Here is a 16,452-nt window from a genome sequence, read left to right as displayed (position 1 = left end):
TATATTTGAGAATTGACCAAATTGTTAAAATTGGTTATAAGAGAATATGAAATTCTATTAGAAATTTCTAGAATTCAAAATTAAGAATCCTATTTTTAAAATGTAAAAAAATGTAATACTGAAGATGATGATTGGAGCCATGAAATTTAAAGATGCTTACTCCTTGGAAGGAAAGTTTTGACCAACCTAGATAGCATATTAAAAAACAGAGACATTACTTTGCCAACAAAGGTCCATCTAGTCAAGGTTATTGTTTTTCCAGTGGTCATGTATGGATGTGAGAGTTGGACTGTGAAGAAAGCTGAACACCGAATTGATGCTTTTGAACTGTGGTGTTGGAGAAGACTCTTGGGAGTCCCTTGGACTGCAAGGAGATCCAACCAGTCCATTCTAAAGGAGATCAGTCCTGGATGTTCTTTAGAAGAACTGATGCTAAAGCTGAGACTCCAATACTTTGGCCACCTCATGTGAAGAGTTGACTCATTGGAAAAGACTCTGATGCTGGGAGGGATTGGGGACAGGAGGAGAAGGGGATGACAGAGGATGAGATGGCTGGATGGTATCACTGACTCGATGGACATGAGTTTGGATGAATTCTAGGAGTTGGTGATAGACAGGGAGGCCTGGCATGCTGCAGTTCGTGGGGTCTCAAAGAGTTGGACATGACTGAGCGACTGAACTGAACTGACATATGTATATGATCTCTGTTCATATATAATGAACATATATAATATGACCATTAATGGTTTGCCTTGGAAATGAACAGAGATCATTCTGTCCTTTTTGAGATTGCATCCAAGTACTGCATTTCAGACTCTTTTGTTGACTATGATGGCTACTCCATTTCTTCTAAGGGATTCTTTCCTACAGTAGTAGATACAATGATCATCTGAGTTAAATTCACCCATTCCAGTCCATTTTAGTTCACTGATTCCTAGAATGTTGACATTCACTCTTGCCATCTCCTGTTTGACCACTTCCAATTTGCCTTGATTCGTGGACCTGACATTCCAGGTTCCTATGCAATATTGCTTTTTACAGCATCGGACCTTGCTTCTATCACCAGTCCCATCCACAGCTGGGTGTTGTTTTTGCTTTGGCTCCATCCTTTCATTCTTTCTGGAGTTATTTCTCCACTGATCTCCAGTAGCATATTGGGCACCTACTGACCTGGAGAGTTCATCTTTCAGTGTCCTATCATTTTGCCTTTTCATACTGTTCATGGGGTTCTCAAGGCAAGAATACTGAAGTGGTTTTCCCTCCTCCAGTGGACCACATTCGGTCAGACCTCTCCACCATGACCCATCCGTCTTGGGTGGCCCCACACGGCATGGCTTAGTTTCATTGAATTAGACAAGCTGTGGTCCATGTGATCAGATTGGCTATTTGTCTATGATTGTGGTTTCAGTCTGTCTGCCTTCTGATGCCCTCTCTCAGTGACTACCATTACTTGGGTTTCTTTTACCTTGGAGGTGGGATATCCCTCCATGGCTGCTCCAGTAAAGTGCAGCTGCTGCTCCTTTTCTTGGATGATTGGTAGCTCCTCATGTCCTCACGTTTAGATCTAACACCTTACGTAGTTTGTGGGGTAGCTCCTCCCATAGCTCCTCACGTTTAGAACTAACACCCAAAAAAGATGTCCTTTTCATTATAGGGGACTGGAATGCAAAAATAAGAAGTCAAGAAATACCTGAGGTAAAAGGCACAACTGGCCTTGGAGTACAGAATGAAGCAGGAAAAAGGCTAATAGATTTCTGCCAAGGGAACACACTGGTCATAGCAAATACCCTCTTCCAACAACACAAGAGAAGACTCTACACATGGACAACTCTACAGATGATCAACACCAAAATCAGATTGATTATATTCTCTGCTCTATATAGTTAGCTCTATAGTCAGCAAAAACAAGACCAGGAGCTGACTGTGGCTCAGATCATGAACTCCTTATTGCCAAATTCAGGTATAAATTGAAGAAAGTGGGGAAAACCACTAGACCATTCAGATAGGACCTAAATCAAATCCCTTATGATTATACAGTGGAAGTGAGAAATAGATTTAAGGGACTATCTGATAGACAGATTGCCTCATGAACTATGGATGGAGGTTCATGACATTGTACAGGAGACAGGGATCAAGACCATCCCCAAGAAAAAGAAATGCAAAAGAGCAAAATGGCTGTCTGAGGAGGCCTTACAAATAGCTGTGAAAAAAAGAGAAGCAAAAGCAAAAGAGAAAAGGAAAGATATACCCATTTGAATGCAGAGTTCCAAAGAATAGCAAGGAGAGATAAGAAAGCCTTCCTCAGCGATCAATGCAAAGAAATAGAGGAAAACAATAGAATGGTAAAGACTAGAGATCTCTTCAAGAAAATTAGAGATACCAAGGTAGAATTTCATGCAAAAATGGGCTCAATAAAGGAGAGAAATAGTATGGACCTAAGAGAAGCAGAAGATATTAAGAAGAGGTGGCAAAAATACACAGAAGAACTATACAAAAAAGATCTTCACTACCCAGATAATCATGATGGTGAGATCACTCACCTAGAGCCAGGCAACCTGGAATGTGAAGTCAAGTGGACCTTAGAATACATCACTACGAACAAAGCTAGTGGAGGTGATGGAATCCCAGTTGAGCTATTTCAAATCCTGAAAGATGATGCTGTGAAAGTGCTGCACTCAATATGCCAGCAAATTTTAAAAACTCAGCAGTGGCCGCAGGATTGGAAAAGGTCAGTTTTCATTCCAATTCCAAAGAAAGGCAATGCCAAAGAATGCTCAAACTACCACACAATTGCAGTCATCTCACACGCTAGTAAAGTAATACTCAAAATTCTCCAAGCCAGGCTTCAGTAATAAGTGAACCATGAACTTCCAGATGTTCAAGCTGGTTTTAGACAAGGCAGAGGAAGTAGAGATCAAGTTGCCAACATCTGCTGGATCATTGGAAAGGCAAGAGAGTTCCAAAAAAACATCTATTTCTGCTTTATTGACTATGCCAAAGTCTTTGACTGTGTGGATTCCAATACACTGTGTAAAATTCTGAAAAAGATGAGAATACCAGACCACCTGACCTGCCCCCTGAGAAACTTCTATGCAGGTCAGGAAGCAACAGTTGGAACTGGACATGGAACAACAGACTGGTTCCAAGTAGGAAAGAGTTCATCAAGGCTGTATATTGTCACCCTGCTTATTTAACTTATATACAGAGTACATCATGAGAAACGCTGGGCTGGAAGAAGCACAAGCTGGAATTAAGATTGCCAGGAGAAATATCAGTAACCTCAGATATGCAGATGACACCACCCTTATGGCAGAAAGTGAAGAAGAACTAAAAAGCCTCTTGATGAAAGTGAAAGAAGAGAGTGGAAAAGTTGGCTTAAAGCTCAACATTCAAAATACCAAGATCATGGCATCTGGTCCCATCACTTCATGGCAAATAGATGGGGATACAGTGGCTAATTTTATTTTTGGGGACTCCAAAACCACTGCAGATTGTGATTGCAGCCATGAAATTAAGAGACGCTTTCTGCTTGGAAGGAAAGTTATGACCAACCTAGACAGCATATTAAAAAGCAGAAACATTACTTTGCCAACGAATATCCATCTAGTCAAGGCTATGGTTTCTCCAGTGGTCATGTATGGATGTGAGAGTTGGACTGTGAAGAAATCTGAGTGCAGAAGACTGATGCTTTTAAACTGTGGTGTTGGAGAAGACTCTTGAGAGTCCCTTGGAATGTAAGGAGATCAACCACTCCATCCTAGAGGAAATTGGTTCTGGATATTCATTGGTGGGACTGATTGAAGCTGAAACTCCAATATTTTGGCCACCTGATGTAAAGAGCTGACTCATTTGAAAAAACCCTCATGTTGGGAATGATTGAAGGCAGGAGGAGAAGGGGACGACAGAGGATGAGACTGTTGTATTGCATCACTGACTCAATGGACATGAGTTTGGTTAAACTCTAGTAATTGATGTCGGATAGGGAGGCCTGGTATGCTGAGGTTCATGGGGTCACAAAGAGTCAGACACGACTGAGCGACTGAAGTGGGCTGAACTGATAGGTATATATTTATATATAGCGACTGCTTCTATAAGAAGATTGCTCTTAGCTGTATCAAATTCCTAACCTTTGTTTCTATTGACTACTACTGAGTCTCTTTTTCTTTTATATTATTTCACTGTAATAATGTAGGTTTTAAAATTAATTTTAGAATTCATTTATTTTTCTACTATCTATTTTTGTTTCCAGTTACACCAGGATTCCAAGACATTTCAGTGTGTGTGTGTGTGTGTGTGTGTGTGTGTGTGTGTGTTTTCCACTCAGTGTGTTGTAGTTTCATAAATAACTCAGTTACAGTATGTTGGGGTGCAATGATTTGTATTCCTCTTTCCAATTTTGCAATTCTTTTCTAGGACAGTTGCCCCTTATTCTTAGTTCCTGTTTCCATTAGTAAATGTGCTGCCACTCTTGGCATTGTTACTGCTCATGAATTGGGCCCATCTCATTTTCAGGGCATGTATCATCAATGATGCCTTGTAATCAGACATTGTCATTTTTCATGAAAGAAAAAAAAAAGGAAGACATAATCCTGGTGTTCTGATGTGAGGAACACAAGAATGATTATCTTCTGTGGGCTATGTTCTTTAGGGAAGTTTTTGAAGTAGTGTTGCTTATGTCTCAATATCCAGCAGGGGTTTATTTTATTATGATGCTTCCTTCATATTTTGTGCATAATGCAATAATTCTCCTAGGAGAAAACTCAGCTAAAAGAAGAAGCTCAAATAAGCTAAGCTCAAATAAGCTTAGACCATTTATCTTGGACTCAGAGCAGAGGAATAATTATGGAAAAAAGCATGACATATATTATTCTATAGACCACCTGTCTAATCCTTCTGGGAACTGAGTCTGAGTTCAAGCAATGTAATGACGGGTCAGGGATGAAAGCTAGAGATATCCTTTGCTGCATATATATCCTCTTGTTAATTTTTATTTCTTTTTAAAATAATATAATTTAGTTTAGTACAATAAACACTGTGGGTTAAGTACAACTGTATATGAACACACACACAGATGCACAGTGTACAAGGAATTATTTTAAGTCATGAATTTTAAAAAGGACTTCCTCAGAGAGATGAAAACAGATTTATAACCAGCTGGTGCCAGGTTATATTTGGCATATGGAACCTAGATTTAGTTATCATCCTCAAAGTCCATGAATACCATTCTAATAACACTATTGTGCATGTAAGACAAATGGTTGGGGAATTCCTTTAACTGATACCCAGGTGATGAGACAAGGTCAAATGTAATCACAATGCACTGAAGCTGCTGAGGTTTGAGTCCCTAACTAGCTTCTCTGAGGCAGCCAGAGATGTCAGTGCTGCAGGGGAAGCCTATGGTATTTTGAAAGATGTGAAAACAGCAAGGTGTTTTTGTGTATTTTTGTATGCTAGTATAGACATATGGGTTTGTTAAATGAAATATGTGAAAGATGTTAAGTCCTGAGAGCCAGACCACTAGGGTACCATGAGGTCCTTGTCTTCTCTTAGAAAAGAGGTACTGATACATCCTCTGTGCCTTCATTCTAAAAGGAACCTCTGCGTTCTTGGATGAATAGATAAAGAGTCAGCTGAATAGATAGAGTTCTTCTGAGTCAAGATTCTTTACCACATCAACTCAGGTTCCCTATCTCCCACCTCAGTAGCACTTATCATCAAGAAAATAGCTTTCTTCTCTACCTGGTAGGGAATTCCATTATTTTATATTGACTTCTCTGACAAATTGTTACCCTACCCACTCTGTCTTCTTATCTCTCAGAAAGATTCCCCTCATTGACTCTTTCTGAATTCTGGCTTAGCCTATAGCTAACTGGACTAGAGATCAATTGCTGATCCAAGCCAAGCCAATAAGATTATGCCTTAAAAATTTGAATTTGGGATACAGAAAATTCCATTTATTTCTAAATAATAAATTTTGAGATATACTTTAAAAGTGAGACTGAAATGGCCATACTAGATCTTTGTTTAAGTTCAACGGAGAATGATGTGCAGTTGGCTTCAATTCCTCCTAAGCACTTGATGTACACAGAAGCATGATAGTCCTCTTTTAGTTTTGAAACACACCCTTTTAATTTTATGTACAAGGCTGCCTATTGTCACCCTACCTATTTAAATTATATGCAGGGTGCCTCATGCAAAATGCCAGGTTGTATGAAACACAAGCTGGAATCAAGATTTCTGGGAGAAATATAAATAAACTCAGATATGCAGATGACACTACCCTTATGGCAGAAAGTGAAGAGGAACTAAAAAAGCCTTTTAATGAAGGTGAAAGAGGAGAGTGAAAAAGCTGGCTTTAAACTCAACATTTAAAAAACTAAGATCATGACATCCTGTCCCATCACTTCATGGCAAATAGATGGGGAAACAATGGAAACAGTGACAGATTTTATTTTCTTGGGCTCCAAAATCACTGCAGATGGTAACTGCAGTCATGAAATTAAAATACATTTGCTCCTTGGAAGAAAAGTGATGACAAATCTAGACAGCATATCAAACAGCAGAGACATTACTTTGCCAACAATGGTTCATCTAGTCAAAGTTATAATTTTTCCAGTAGTCATGTATAGATGTGAGAGTTAAACTATAAAGAAAGGATCTATGCTTTTGAACTGTGGTGTTGGAGAATATTCTTGAGAGTCCCTTGGACTGCAAGGAGATCCAACCAGTCAATCATAAAGGATATCAGTCCTGAATATTTAGTGGAACTATTGATGCTGAAGCTGAAGCCCCAATATTTTGGCCACCTGAGGTGAAGAACTGACTCACTGGAAAAGACCCTGATGCTGGGAAAGATTGAAGGCAGGAGGAGAAGGGGACAACAGAGGATGAAATGGTTGGATGGCATCACCAACTCGATGGACATGAGTTTGAGCAGGCTCTGGAAGTTGGTAATGGACAGGGAAGCCTGACATGCTGCAGTCCATGGAGGCACAGAGTTAGACACGACTGAGCGACTTAACTGAAATGAACTGAACTGAACTGACCCTTACCTCAGGTGGATTCTCTTTCTTGAAATCGAATATTTGCTAAACAATATTTGGGGAGAATCGGTCTATTGAGGCAATCTGCATAATCAGAGTGACAAGTTGAAACAGGCCTTCTCCTACAACAAAGATTCTGCTCTTAGTTTTTTCACAATGGATTTGTTTTACTACAAGTGTGAAGACAGAGATGCATCCTGGCTCCAGTGTATCAATAAGAATTGTAGTATGAGGGGAAGAAGATGCTTTTAACCTTTATTCCATTTTGACCATTATATGTGGAGTCAAGTTTATTTATGTTTTATAATTTTTATGGAAAATGTATCCTTTAAAAATGCATTTGAATCCAAATGGTATTTTCTTATCATTACAGATTTTTAAAATTTGAACACTAAGATTTCATTGTTGACTAAGATATGTTGTATAAAAGCCTAATGTAATTTCCCATATGAGCCTGCTTTTTCAGATATATCTACCCCTTGGGCTTCCCTGGTAGCTCAGACAATTCAGGATGCTCAGGTCTGATCTGTGGGTCAGGAAGATCACCTGGAGAAGTGCATGGCAACCCACTCCAGTACTCTTGTCTGGAAAATTCCATGGATAGAGGAGCCTAGTGGGCTATGGTCCATGGGGTTGCAAAGAGTTGGACACAACTGAGTGACTAACACTTTCACTTTTTAGTCTAGGTTTGGTTAATTCACTATAATTTGGGATTTGCCAGGTGACACTAGTGGTAAAGCACCTGCCTGCCAATTCAGGAAATATAAGAGAGGTGGGTTCAATCCCTGGGATGGGAAGATTCCCTGGAGGAGGGCATGGCAACCCACTCCAGTATTCTTGCCTGGAAAATCCCATGGGCAGAGGAGCCTGGCAAGGTATACTTCATGGGGTTGCACTGAGTTGGACACAATAGAAGTGAATTAGCATGCACACAAGAAACAATGGGCCTATTATTTTGATCCCCTCTCACTCATAATTCTGTCACCAGGAGAGTTCTTTCATTTTGTTCTGTTTTGTTCCCCGCCCCCCCCCCCCCCCCCCGCCAGCTAGCTGCACAGTTCAGTGCAACAAAAGATTCATATTTTACCTATTTTTGATCATTTGAAATAAAACATTTTTTAAGAGAAAATACATATGAAATTCTGGTAACAACTGCCCCAGGTAGGAAAAGCAAAAACTTCCCTGAAAATAGTCTTGTGTAGATAAAGCTGGGTCCATATTCTTGCAAAGAAAAGTTCAAATATTAACTACTAACTTTTAATTCATTAAGAATTAGAAATTTTATTGCCAAAAACTCTTTGCAAATACTAAAAGAAGTTTTCAAAAACAAGTTTTCAAAATTTTTTTAAAAGAAAATTAAAGCTGTCTCTGTGCACAATTCAAAAGAGTGGCTCTTCCAAATACTCTAGTATTTTTCATTTCATTGCACTTCTTTTGAGAGATAAAGACACCATGACAATCATTTTTTTAATTGTTAAAAAGGGTTCTTTAACTTTTTTGTCATAAAATTAACTACTTCAAGAGGAAGTAAGAGGATGTGAACTTTACCTTCACTGACAAAAAAAAAAAAAAAAAAAAAACTTCATGAGGAATAACTCTCAATGAAAAGTAATTGAAAACTAGCAAAAGAACTCCTGCATAACAAGGCTATAATCAAGTATGAAAGAATGAAAAGCAATTGAGTTAGGACCTCTGCTTGTGGGAGGGAATGCAAAGGAAAAGGGATATCTCAGGGGTGGACACCCACCCTGGGAAGTGAGCATGCCGGGGGCCAGCGTCAGGAACTCCACCCATGGCAAAGGTCATGAGGAAGGAGGCTTGGCATATGCAAAGGCGTGATCAAGCCTCAGGAAAACCCCTGTTCTCGAGCATCTAACCCCAAAACCAGAGCCTGTTTTATGCTCTCACCCACACCTCTGACTTTATGGGGGGCTCTCCCCCATAACCATTTCTCTCGGAGAAGGAGTAAACGTGCAGCTCCAAGGCAATAAAAATTCCTGGGGGTGACAAGAGTGTTTCAGCTTACGGACTCCTCTGAAGGTTATCTAGCCCGCCTGTATAGGTTGGTCTGGCCACATGTGATTGTTTACAGCCTCCCAATCTGAGAGGCACGAGATGTTTTAGACTTACTAAAGGCAAATTCTTTTGGGGAGTTAGGAATTATTAGTATAGTGGGTTGGTTAGGAATTTTATTGGTGAAGGGTTTTTCATTTGTTCTGTCAATAATTGCTGCTAATTCCCTGCTCTGGGTAGGACAAGGATGCCTCAGGTCAAACCTCTCTGCTGACAGACTAGCTTGTGTGACAGGATTATCCATACTGCTGCCACTACGCACATGATTGTTTACTACCTCTCAACCATAAACAGCACAGAGAGTTTTGGAGTATTTTGAGAGTCTTAATTAGCATAGGGCTTTTTCTTCTTGTTGAGTCAATGATTGCCACTAGGCCTCCATATCCTTAGGCACCTGGGAATATATTAATCAATGTATTTGGACTATAGAAAAGGAAATATAGTAGTTTTTAAGGTTATCAATAGTAGACTTTTTGAGTTAATAAATTTTCTCTTTTGTAATAGATCACTGTGCTTTGTTATAAATCACTGTGTCCTTGCTATGTAAAAATGTAGCTTTATCACTATCTTAAGACTAAATAGGTCTTAAGGGGAACATTGGTGAAAGGATTTTCATTTGTTGGGCTGATGTTTGCTGCTAAATGTCCATATTCTCTGCCCTTATAATGAATATAACTAACATATAGGAGAAATAAGTATTAACCTTTAAGATTAATCCTGTTAACCTTGGGTTAAATAGATTCCTTTCTTGATTGTAACTCACTACACCCTCACCCTATAGGAATGTAACTTTATTTGGAGGGTGGTGCCTGGTTTAAGAAAAAACACCCTTGGAAAAAATAAGTTTTTCGGTTATCAGAAAGAAAGGATCATAAAATGTCAGCGGGTCTCATGGCCAGAAGATGATGTAATATTCCTAAGACCTTTTCTTTTACATTTATGTGAAGCACCTGATTTTGATAAAGGTTAGGACTGCTGACCCCCACGTGACTCTGTATTCATCCCTATATGTAACAAAAGGTATATAAGCAAACCCTAAAATAAAGAAATCAGATCAGTTTCCGGAAAGACTGATACCCCCATGTTGTTCTTTCTTGCTCCTCGTTTTTCTGGCTGAATTCCCATCTGGAGCATGGATGCTATTCCACGTAGGCCAAGTTATTCAGCCTCTTTTTCTCCACTAATCTTCCTACTACACTATCCATTTCTAATCTCTCTATATATCTGTAATTAAATATGTATTTTTCCAAAGATGCAGATGCCATCCCCCACCTTCAAATCACCCTGGATCCACCGGGGCTGGACCCCGGCATGAGCACACAGCCACCAACAAGAATTCTAGTCCTGGGGACTGATATGGAGGAGACAAGACCCCTTGGATGGTTGGAGGACCATAGGGACAGACAGAAAGGCTAGGAAGGCTTTTCACTTGTGAGGAGCACACAAGTGCTGGATTGACCCTGAGGCAGGAAAGAGAGAGATCTGCCCTAGAGGTCCCCAATGACCACCTCATGCCATGTCTTACCTTGAGCCAAACTAGCACCCTGGTCTGCTGACTCAACTCACAGCACAGCACTGGAAATGGGGTAGCCAAGACAGAGGAAAAAACTCAACTTTGGGATACAGGGGCCATATGGTCGCAGGATGGAGCTAGGAGTCGTGGGTGGCCATTGCTGCTACTTATTAAGTAGTGCCACAGAAGCAGCCCAGATTCCTGGTGCCAGCTGCTCTGCCTCAATTCACCCCTCAAAACATGCAGAGGGATTACAGGAGCCCCACCTTCCCTGCAGAATGGTTTCAAACCAGGGTGGGAGTAACAGAAGTTGGTCACAGTGATCAGCTATTAGAGAAGAGGGGTCTTTCCCCAAGGTAGGGCAGAGACAAGTCGGCTCTAGCAGCTGCTGGGGTTCTAATGACTACCTCCCAGTCCACCCCAGCTGAAGCTGAGTGAACACTTCCATTCTGCTTAGTCCATGCCATAGTGCAAAGCTGGATCTAGGGTGGCCAGGGTGGGGAAAAGACTAAACTGTGGGCTAAACCTGAAAGAAGCCACAAATGCTTATATAAGCAGTGCATCAGACCTCTATATGTGCATGGACCCCCTAGCTTCAGCATCTCCCTTCCTATGGGGCAAAAGTCCTAGTTCAAGGAGAGAGAGAGAAAAAAACAAAACAAAACAAAACAAAACATACATTGAAAGGGAACAGAGCCAAATTGAGCCTAACCATTAGACCCATTGCTTCAGCAACTTCCCACCTCCCTGATAGGGCAGTGGTGGCCAGTGAGCCTAACATTAAGCATCAGTTCTGGCCCCTTTATTTCAAGTCCTCTTACCCCCTCCACCAAGGTGATATCTTTCAGCACACCCTGAGAAAAGAGATGATTGGACTTCATGTCAAATCCAGCCCTCCCTTCAAAGGCATTGGACATACACAGTCTACGTATTTATGTTCCCACATAAGAATATACCTTGAAGACCACAGTAGGTAATTGCTTCACCTAAACTGACAGAGGCATAGAAGGTTAATCAAAATAAAAAGGCAGAGGAACTTCTCTCAATTGAAAGAGAAAGAGAAAACCCCTGAAAAAAAAATAAAATAGAAGTAATTTACCAGATAAATAATTAAAGACATTGGTAATAAAAGTGTTAGCTGAATTAGGAGAAGTGATTGATCTAAATACTGACCATTTTCACAGGGAATCAAAAAATATAAATACCTAATTAAAAATAAATTTAAGATTTGAAATAACACACATACACACACACCCTGGAAGGAATGAATAGTAGATTAAGTGATACAGAAGACCAGATAAGTGATCTGGAAAATAGAAAAATGGAAATTATCTAATCAGAACAATAGAGAAAATAACAATTTTTTTTTTTAATGAAAGCTATTTAACGGTCTCTGAATAACATTAAACATTATCAGCTTCATTTTTATAAGGGTTCCAGAAGAAGAGAGAGACAGAGAAGGAGATTAAAATGTACTTGAAGGAATTATGGCTGAAAAATTCTGAAACCTAAAGAAGGAAACAGATATCCATATACAGACAGAGAGTCCCTACTAAGATGAACCCAAACAGACCCACACCAAGACATACCATAATTAAAATGGCAAAGGTTAAAGATGAAGAAAGAATTCTATAAGCAGCAAGAGAAAAGCAAAGAGTCATATACAAGGGAATCCCTACAAGGTTATCAGCGGAATTCTCTGCATAAATTTTGCAGACCAGAAGGGACTGGCATGATATATCCAAAGTGTGAAATGGGAAAAACCTATAAACTTGGATACTCTACCCAGCAAGATTATAATTTGGAATACAAGGAAAGGTAAAGAACTTCTCAGACATACAACAAATAAGAGAATTCATCAATACTAACACTGAGAATTCACCAATACAACACCTGCCTTAAGGGAAATGTTGAAGGATCTCTAAATTGAAAAGAAATAAGAATGTATAGGAATTGGAAAATTCTACCAGGAAAGGCAAATATATAGTAAAGATTGAAGATCATTAAATTCAAGAGATTTTTTTAATAAAATGCAAAATTAATATCCTTTATAGAAGTTCACCAAGAAGAAAAGAGAAAGGATACACACATATGCATACACATACACACCAAAAAAAAAAAGAAAGAAAGAAAGAAAGAGGCGAAATAACAAACAGTGCCACAAGGATACAAAAACAGTCATAAAAAAACACAACAAACATTTAAATGACAACAAATTGGACAACCTATAAGAAATGGACAAGTTTCTAGAAAGATAAAATATGCTAAAATTGAATAAAAAATAAATAATAGTTTAAACAAATAATTAATTACAACATAACTTAAACAAATTCATCACTAGTAGTAAAATAGTCTATAATTAAAAGAACCCTTCCAGCAGACAAAAGTACCTTAGGACTGTTTAGCTTTATAAGAGAATTCTACCAAGTTTATAAAGAATAACCAAAATTATCTTCTCAAACTAATTAAAAAACTAAAGAGGACAGAACACTCCCAAATTCATTGTATGAGGCCACCATTATCATGATAAAAAAAAAAAACATTCAAAGACACAGCAAAAAAAGAAAATTATAGGCCAATAACTTGGGTGACTAAAGAAGCAAAAATTAAAAAAAAAAAAAAAAAACTATTAGCAAAGTGCACCTAATAATACATAAAAAAGGACCAGAATCAATTTGAATTTATTTCAGTGTCACAAAGATAAGGCAACATTTGCACATGAACCAATGAGTTACATCACATTAACACTCTGCTGCTGCAATACAAAATAGAAATAATAAACAACAAATAGCAGCAAAAATATGCCCATGACATATTCACAGGACTAGAAAAAATAATCATAAAACTCAGAAGGAACCACATAAGACCCAGGATTGCCAAAGTAATCTTGAAAAAATAAGAATAAAAATGGAGACATTATCATCCCAGATTTCAGACTATACTACAAAGCTACAGTAATCAAGGCAGCATGGTTCTGGCATTAAAAAGAGACACACAAATCAATGGAACAGAACAGAGATCTCAGAAAACACACAGACACAGTAAATTGATATACAACAAAGGAGGCAACAATATGCAATGGAGAAAAGACAGTCTTGTCAATAACTGGTGCTTGGAAAATTGGACAGCTACATGTAAAAGAGTGAGATTAGGACTCCATCATTCCATATACAAAAATAAGAACAAAAATGGATTAAAGACAAATATAAGCTCTGAAACCATGAACTGGAAAAGAACATGGACAGAACACCTTTGATATAAATTTTACCACTAATTTTTTCATCTATTTCTTAAATCACAAGAAAAAAGGACAAAAGTCAATAAATGAGGTTAACTAAATTTAAAAAAAAATTGTATACTAAGGAAAACTATTAACAAAATGAAAAGATGACCTAGACAATGGAAGAAATATTTGCAAATAATGTGACTGGCAAGGGAATAATATCCAAAATTTGTAAACAGTTCATACAATTGAACATCAAAAAATAAAATAACCAGATTAAAAATGGGCAGAATTGAATAGACATTTTTTTCAAAGAAGACATACAGATGAGAAAGAAGCACATGAAACAATGCTCAGCATCACCAAACATTGGAGGAAAGCCAATCGAAACCACAATGAGGTATCATCTCACATCTGTTAGAATGGTTATCATCAAAAGTCCACAAGAACTACTGTTGGTGAGGGTGTGGAAAAAAAAAAAAAAGAGAATAATTATACATTGTTGATAGGATTGTAAATTGTTGCAGCTGTTTTGGGAAATAGTATGGAGGTTCCTCAAAAAACTAAAGATAGAACAACCGTATGATACGGCAATTCCACTTTGGGGTATATACATCTCAAAAAACCACAGAAACACTTATTTGAAAAGATTTATCTATCTCAGTGTTCAAAACAGTGCTGTTCTCAAAAGCCATGTTATGGAAGCAACCCAAATGCCCATCAGCAGATGAATGAATAGGAAAGAAGTGACATACATGCACGTGCACACATGTGTGTGCACAGACACACACAAACACACACACACACACACACACACACACACACTGGAATAGTACTCAGCCACAAAAAAGAACAAAAATCTACTATTTACATCAGCGTGACTGGACTTAGAGGGTATTATGCTTAGTTAAGTCACAGAAAGGCAAATACTATATGATATTATTTATATATGGAATCTAAAATATAATACAAATGAGTGTATTTGCAAAACAGAAACAGGCTCACAGAAATAGAAAAAAAAATCTATTGGTTAACAAAAGAGAGGGGGGAAATTAAGGGTTTGAGATTAAGAGACACAAACTAACATGTATAAAATTGACAAATAATAATATTACATTTATAGTACAGAGAATTATAGCCATTATCTTCTAATAAATTTTGATGAAATGTAATCTGTAACAACACTGAATACTATGCCCTACACATGAAACTACTATAACATTATAAATCAATCATACTTCAACAACAACAAAAAAGATTAACTACTCCCCCTCAACTTCACTTTTCAGTATTTTTCAGTATTTCAGTAAAATCCCTGTGAGAAAAACATATGTGTATGTATGTTTGTATGTATGATTTCTTAATATCTGGGCATAAATTATTTTAGGTGTCTTCCCATTCTAATATTTACGGTTCTTTTTTAATATTGCAGTGATATGAATTAACAGACTATGCTAGGCAACATTAAGGGCTTCCCTGGTGGCTCCTATGGTAAAGAATCTGACAGCAATGCAGGAGATCTCTGTTTGATCCCTGGGTCAGGAAGATCTCTTGGAGAAGGGGATGGCTACCCACTCTGGTAGTCTTGCCTGGAGAATTGGTTACAGTCCATGGAGTTGCAATGAGTCAGACACGACTGAGTGCCTTTCACTTTCAGACAACATTAAACTAAGAAAATATCTCCAAAATAGTTACACTAGAGATTGAATAAGAGATTAAACTATTGTGGTTTGGATAATTTACTTAATGATAGTCTAGAAAAATAAAATCATTTAAAGGCCTGGATTATCGCTGATGCCAAATCACACAAACAAATACATTTGTCTTCATAACAGTTATATACAAATTGTACTTCCTTAGGCAACTGGGTGAATAGAGATGATGTTTAATGAGCACACAGAGAAGGAAATGGCAACCGACTCCAATATTCTTGCCTGGCAAATCCCACAGACAAAGGAGCATAAAAGGCTACAGTTCACAGAGTCGCAAAGAGTCAGACATGGTGACTAAACAGCGCACCTTAATGAACACAGAAAAAATATGAGTGTGAAAGAGAGAGAGCTTAATTGTGCATAAGTCAGAAGCTAAGTCACTTCAATTAGGGATACTGATATAATTTTGAATAAAAGTTTCTAAAATGCATTTTAAAAACACTTTCACAATGTATTTTACTGGGTTAAATACAACCTCCACCACCCTTTAGTTAATGCATACATGTTAACCACGTATTGTCTTGGGTTGCTATGTTTATAAGAAATAATAAGAAGCATACATTTCTTATTTTAGTGATGCATTGGATTCATAATAAAAGGAAGTAAGAAGTGGAGAAAGATATGAAATTACATGTATTTAAGCTTGCTAGGAATTAAAAGGCAGTTTGGAGTTGTAGGACCTTGACATCAATTGAGGTTTTCATCAATCCTACAATCCCCTGAGGATCTGGGACCTTTCTGTTATCTATTCCATTTCCCAACTCTGTATAGTTAACAAGTCAAAATTCACATAATAATAACAACTATAGATGAGTATTGTTCTTGGTTTGGCAATCTGAACTACATTTGTCAGAGGGATGAAACACGTGGGTATGTCTGGAGGGCTCA

This window comes from Ovis canadensis, chromosome 2, assembly GCF_042477335.2.
Source record: "Ovis canadensis isolate MfBH-ARS-UI-01 breed Bighorn chromosome 2, ARS-UI_OviCan_v2, whole genome shotgun sequence".
In the NCBI taxonomy this organism is placed as follows: Eukaryota; Metazoa; Chordata; class Mammalia; order Artiodactyla; family Bovidae; genus Ovis; species Ovis canadensis.
Note: the sequence above shows the minus strand (reverse complement) of the source record.